This window comes from Gossypium raimondii, chromosome 1, assembly GCF_025698545.1.
Source record: "Gossypium raimondii isolate GPD5lz chromosome 1, ASM2569854v1, whole genome shotgun sequence".
Taxonomy (NCBI): domain Eukaryota; kingdom Viridiplantae; phylum Streptophyta; class Magnoliopsida; order Malvales; family Malvaceae; genus Gossypium; species Gossypium raimondii.
The window spans coordinates 16,125,090-16,131,089 of NC_068565.1; positions in this window are offsets into that span (position 1 = coordinate 16,125,090).

Below are 6,000 nucleotides of genomic sequence, written 5' to 3' on the forward strand. Positions count from 1 at the left end.
GCTAATAGGGTAGGTGATTGTATAGCAAAAATGTGTCACGAAAATGCTTTAGAGTTAATCATATTTGAGATACCTTTGAATAATGTTAGGAAGATGTTATTAGATGATAAAACTGAGAATTCTTATGTAAGGACTAATAGGTCTTAAGGCCACTGATGGTCTTCTTCTATAAAAAAAAAAAAAAAAACCTCAGAATTATGATTATTGAAAATATTGGAAAAGAGAGTAAAGCGAGATTGAGAAATATCAAACAAAAACAAAATGAAACTAAAGAAATTGTAAATCAAATTAAAAGGAACAATGGCATGTGCTATTGAAGTGAGCATGGGGTCATGTATGGAATAGCCAAAGTCGTCTTCTTTCTCTCTTCATTTGCCATTAATTTTCAATATGTGGTCCTATTGTTGCAGATTTTATGTTGTTTTGGTAGAGATGAAATCGTAATATAAAACCAGAGGAAATATTGCTGATGATGATATTTTAATCGTCAAATTTATTGAATATTGTTTTTTGAATATTGCATAAATCAATATTGTTAAACTTAGTTAATAGAGTGTGACTTTGTTCTTGGATTAAAGTACAACTATAATATTCATATAAAAGAATTTAAGACGCATGGGATAAAAAAGAAAATAAAAAAAAATACTTAAGCCCGAAGCTCAAAGGGCTCCAAAACCTTGATCAAAATACGGCTGCCTAAATTAAATGATGACATTATATGAACGTAAGGGCTTCAACGAAACCTAAAAGGCATGAAAGCTAGCACGTACATATGCATGTGAATCACCAATATTTTTATCTGCCAATTGATAGTGAAAAACTTAAGACGGTCACAAGTGGTGCAATCCAATATCCATATTCATCACTATTATTATTATTTACCTTTGAATTGTTAGAGTTAAGTGACTCGAATCCTTGTTAAAATAAAATGCAGTGGTAAAATAAAATAAAAAGTAAAATCTATATAGAACTATACTTCTTTTATTTTACATTGATTAGAATAAAGTTTTTCAACCTTTAAATAGATGTAGTTGAAACTCTTCTTGTATCATTTGAATTTCAGCATTAGAGAATTTTTTCCTCTGCCTGTGATTTTTTTCCCCAAAAGGGTTTTCACGTAAAATCTGTGTTCTTATTTTTCTTTCTTTTTTCTTTGCGATCGTTCTATATTATCATTGTCAACGCTCAACTTTTACAAACTGGTATCAAGAAATTTCCGAGCTACTTGTCTCGATCACGATAATGACAACAATGAAGTATGATATTTCGCTATTGGATCGCAACACCAGATTCGCGTTGTGGCAAGTAAAGATGCAGGTAGTTCTTAAGTAGATGGATTTGGAGGATGCCCTACTAGGGTTAGATGCCTTCGACATTGACGGATGAAGAGAACAGACGTAAAGATCGAAAGGCTTTAACGCAATTACAGCTGCATCTGTCGAATGAGATTCTACAGGATGTGTTTAAGGGGAAGATCGTCACTGCATTATGGAAGAAGCTGGAACAACTATGTATGTCAAAAACCCTAACTTCAAGCTGCATATGAAGTAACATCTTTATGCTCATCATTTGGAGGAATGTGCGTTTGTGCATGAACACTTAATTGTGTTTAAAGAAATTCTCTCGGATCTAGAGGTCATGGAGGTTTAGAATAATAAAGAAGATTTAGGGTTAATTCTACTTTGTTCATTGCCCTTATCTTATTCAACCTTTAGAGATACAATTTTGTATAGCCATGAATCTCTCACAGTTGATAAAGTTTATACTTTCTTAACCTCGTATGACAAGTTGAAACATCTTGTGGTTGGATTTGGCTCTCAGGGATAGGGTTTCATTGTTCGTGGGAGACAATAATGAAATACTGATGATAATCATGAAAGAACACAAGAACTAAATTCTCGCAGTAAATCTAAGGTTAGATGGAAATATTCAAACAGATGTAAAATCTGTAACTTTTGCAAAAAGAAAGGTCACATTAAGTCTGAATGTTATAAGTTACAGAACAAGATCAAAAGGGAGGCTACGAATCAAAAGGGGAAACAACCAAAACAATCCAGTAAAGCTGATATAGCAGAATACTACAGTGATGGTGAACTTCTAATTGGTTTTGTCGACAAGTCTAAAGTGAGCGAGGAGTGGATTCTCGATTCTGGTTACACATTACATATGAGTCCCAATCGGGATTGGTTTAAAACATATGAAACTGTGTTTGAAGGTTTTGATTTGATGGGAAATAATGCTTCATGTAAAATCGCAGGTATTGGCATGATCAAAATTAAAATGTTCGATGGAGTTGTTAGAATACTTAGGGTGTGTTTGGTATTACTTATAAGAAGCACATTTGGGACAAAAAGCACTTTTGAGACAAAAAAATCCTAAACAAATTACTTTTTGAGAGAAAAGTGCTTATCCCAAGCCAAAAAGTGGTCCAAAAGCACTTTTTTGAGAAGCTGAAAATTTTAGCTTTTCTGAGAAACATTGCTAAACTAAGCCTTAGTGGTGTACGAATTGTACAAGAATTGAAGAGAAATTTTATTTCTTTGAGTACTCTTGATTCAAAAGGGCACAAGTACACAGCTGAAAGTGGAGTTATGAAAATTAACAATGGTTCCTTCGTTGTGATGAAAGGGTAAAGAAGGACAATCAAGTTATATGTGTTGCAAGGTTCAACTGTTACTAGTGATGCAGTCATCGCTTTCTCTTCCTTGTCAAATGATGATGTATTAGAATTTATCATATATATCTAGGGCATATGAGTGAAAACGACATGACAGAATTGAGCAAAAGAGGACTTCTTGATGGATAAGACATTAGTAAACTGAAGTTCTGTGAGCACTACGTTTTTGGGAAGTAAAAGATAGTTCGGTTCACCAGAGGAATCCATAACACGAAGGGAACACTGGGTTATATTCATTCTGATCTTTGGGACCATTTAGAGTGCCTTCAAGGGGTGGAGCTAATTATATGCTGACAATCACTGACGATTTTTCCAGAAAAGTTTGGGAATTTTCTTAATGTAGAAAAGTGATGTGTTGTCCACATTAAGAATTGGAAGACTATGATCGAGAAGTAGACAGGAAAATAGATAAAGTACCTCCACACAAATAATGGTTTAGAATTTTGTTTTGATGAGTTTAATGAATTTTACAAATTAGAAGAGATCATGAAACACTTAACAGTTCACCATACTCCACAGCAGAACGGCGTTGTAAAATGAAAGAATAGAAGAATCATGGAAAAGGTTTGATGCATGTTGTTGAATGCTCATTTACCGAAGTCGTTCTGGGCTGAAGCGACCTCTACATCATTTTTTTGGTTAACCGATCTCCGTCCATTGCCATTGAGAAAAAGACTCCACAAGAGGTATGGTCTGGTACTCCTAATTATTCTTATTTGAAGATTTTTAGGTGTCCCGCATATACTCATGTTGATAATGGAAAATTGGAGCCTAGATCTATTAAATGTGTTTTTCTTGGTTATAAGGTTGGTGTTAAAGGGTATAAGTTATGGTGTCCTAAAATGAGAAAAATTTGTAATTAGCAGGGATATTATTTTTGATGAAACTGTTATGCTGCTTAACTTACCTCTCAAAGACTCTTTCAATAAAGACCAGTAAAGTTCAAACACACATGTGAAGCAAGTGGAGTTTCGAATTGATTCAGGATCTACAACAGAGTCTATTTCTCAGGTTAAAATAGAAACTCAGAGTAGAGTTGCTTATTCACCACAGTCAGCACCACAATATTTTATTGCCAAGAATAGGCCTAGAAGAGAAATTAAACCTCTAAAAGGGTACACCGAGACTGATCTAGTTGATTATGCTTTAAATGTGGCTGAAGATGTAGATGCAAATCAAGAGACATCTACTTATTCTGAGATAGTTAGCTGCGAAGATTAAGAAAAGTGGATGATTTCCATGCAATAAAAGATAGAATTACTCTACAAGAACAGAACATGAGATCTAGTGAATCTTCCTAAAGGTAAAAAGGTTGTTTGTTATAAATGAGTGTTCAAGAAGAAAAAGGGACTCCAGAAGTTGAAGAACCCAAATATAAAGCAATGCTGGTTGCAAAAGGTTACAACCAGATTCCAGGTGTAGACTTCACAAATGTGTTTTCTCTAGTTGTAGAGCATAGTTCGATTTGAGCTTTACTTGGTATTGTGGCCATGTATGATTTGGAGCTTGAGCAGTTTGATGTAAAAATAATGTTCTTGTATGGAGAACTTGAGGAAGATATTTTCATGCAACAACTAGAGGGTTTTACAGTCTTAGAAAAAGAGGACTATGTTTGCTTGTTGAAAAAGTCCATTTATGGGTTGAAACAATCACCAAGGCAGTGGTACAAGAGGTTTGATTCATTTATGACTACTCGTGATTTTAGAAGAAGCATTTTTGACAGTTATGTTTATTTTAAGACAAACAGTGATGGTTCTTTTGTATATCTACTATTTTATGTTGATAACATGTTGATAGCAGCTAAAGATAAATGAGAGATAAGAAAAGTTAAAGCCCAGCTCAGTTAAGAATTTGAGATAAAAGATTTATGAGCAACAAAAAAATACTTGGGATAGAGATTCTCAGAGACAAAAATGCATGTAAATTGTACCTAAGCCAGAAAGGGTACATTGAAAAAGTTCTTTGCAGGTTTAATATGTAGAGTGCTAAGCCTGTTAGTACTCTATTAGCAGCCCACTCCAGACTTTCATCGGCTTTGTCTCCACAATAAGATGATGAGATTGACTATATATCATGTGTTTCATATTTTAGTGTAGTGGGATCTCTCATGTATGCTATGTTTAGCTTACGTCCAAATTTATCATATGCAATTAGTGCAATTAGTAGATACATGACGAATTTCGGTAAAGAACACTACAAAGTAATTCAGTGGATTTTCAGATACTTACGAGGTACTACTAATGTTTGCTTACAGTTTGAAAGAATTAGAGATGGAGTCATTGGGAATGTTAATTCTGATTTTGCTGGACACTTGATAAAATAAGATCTCTCATAAGGTATGTCTTTACTATTGAGAGTTGTGCAATCAGTTGGAAAGCAACTTTTCAAACTACAGTTACTTTGTCTACTATTGAAGCTAAGTACATGACAATTACTGAGGCTCGTAAAAAAGCTATTTGGTTAAAGGAACTCTTTGGTGAACTCAATAAGGACATTCAGATCAGTTAGTGTTTTGTGATAGTCAGAGTGCCATCATCATTACAAAAGATCAAATGTTTCATGAGAGAGCTAAGCACATTGATGTTCGATACCATTTTGTGCATGATATTATTGCTCGTTATGATATTCTTGTGAGTAAAGTTAGTACTCATGATAATCCTACAGATAGGATGAATAAAGCACATCCTATAACTAAGTTTGAGTATTGCTTGAACTTGGTTCGTTAATTGCTTGAACTTGAGGGGTTTCGTAGGAGAGGTAGAGAACTTGTTCGTTGAGAGCTCTTGGTGAAGAACTTGTTGAGAATTCGTGTCATGGTGGAGATTGTTAGAGTTGAGTCACTCGAATCTTTGTTAAAATAAAATACAGTGGTAAAATAAAAGAAAAAGTAAAATCCATATATTTCTTTTATTTTACATTGATTAGAATAAGGTTTTCAACCTTACTACACTTCATCTATTTGACATTGATTAGAATAAGGTTTTTCAACCTTTAAATAGATGTAGTTGAAACTCCTCTTATATCATTCGACTTCGATTTTAGTGAATTTTTTCTTTTCTGCCCATTGTTTTTCCTCGAAAGGGTTTCCATTTAAAATCGGTGTGTTCTTATTTTTCTTTCTTTTTGTTTTGAGGTCATTCTATATTGTCATTGTTAACGTTCAACTTTTACAGAATTATATAAGGAAAAGAAATGATTTTCCTTTGAAGTTTAACTTAATGCTCTGTTTTGTTAATTTTATATAAATTTTTTATACAAGACGTGTTATTCCACTTGTGGTTTGTTGTGTATTAATTTGACAAAAAAATGCATAAGCCAATTTG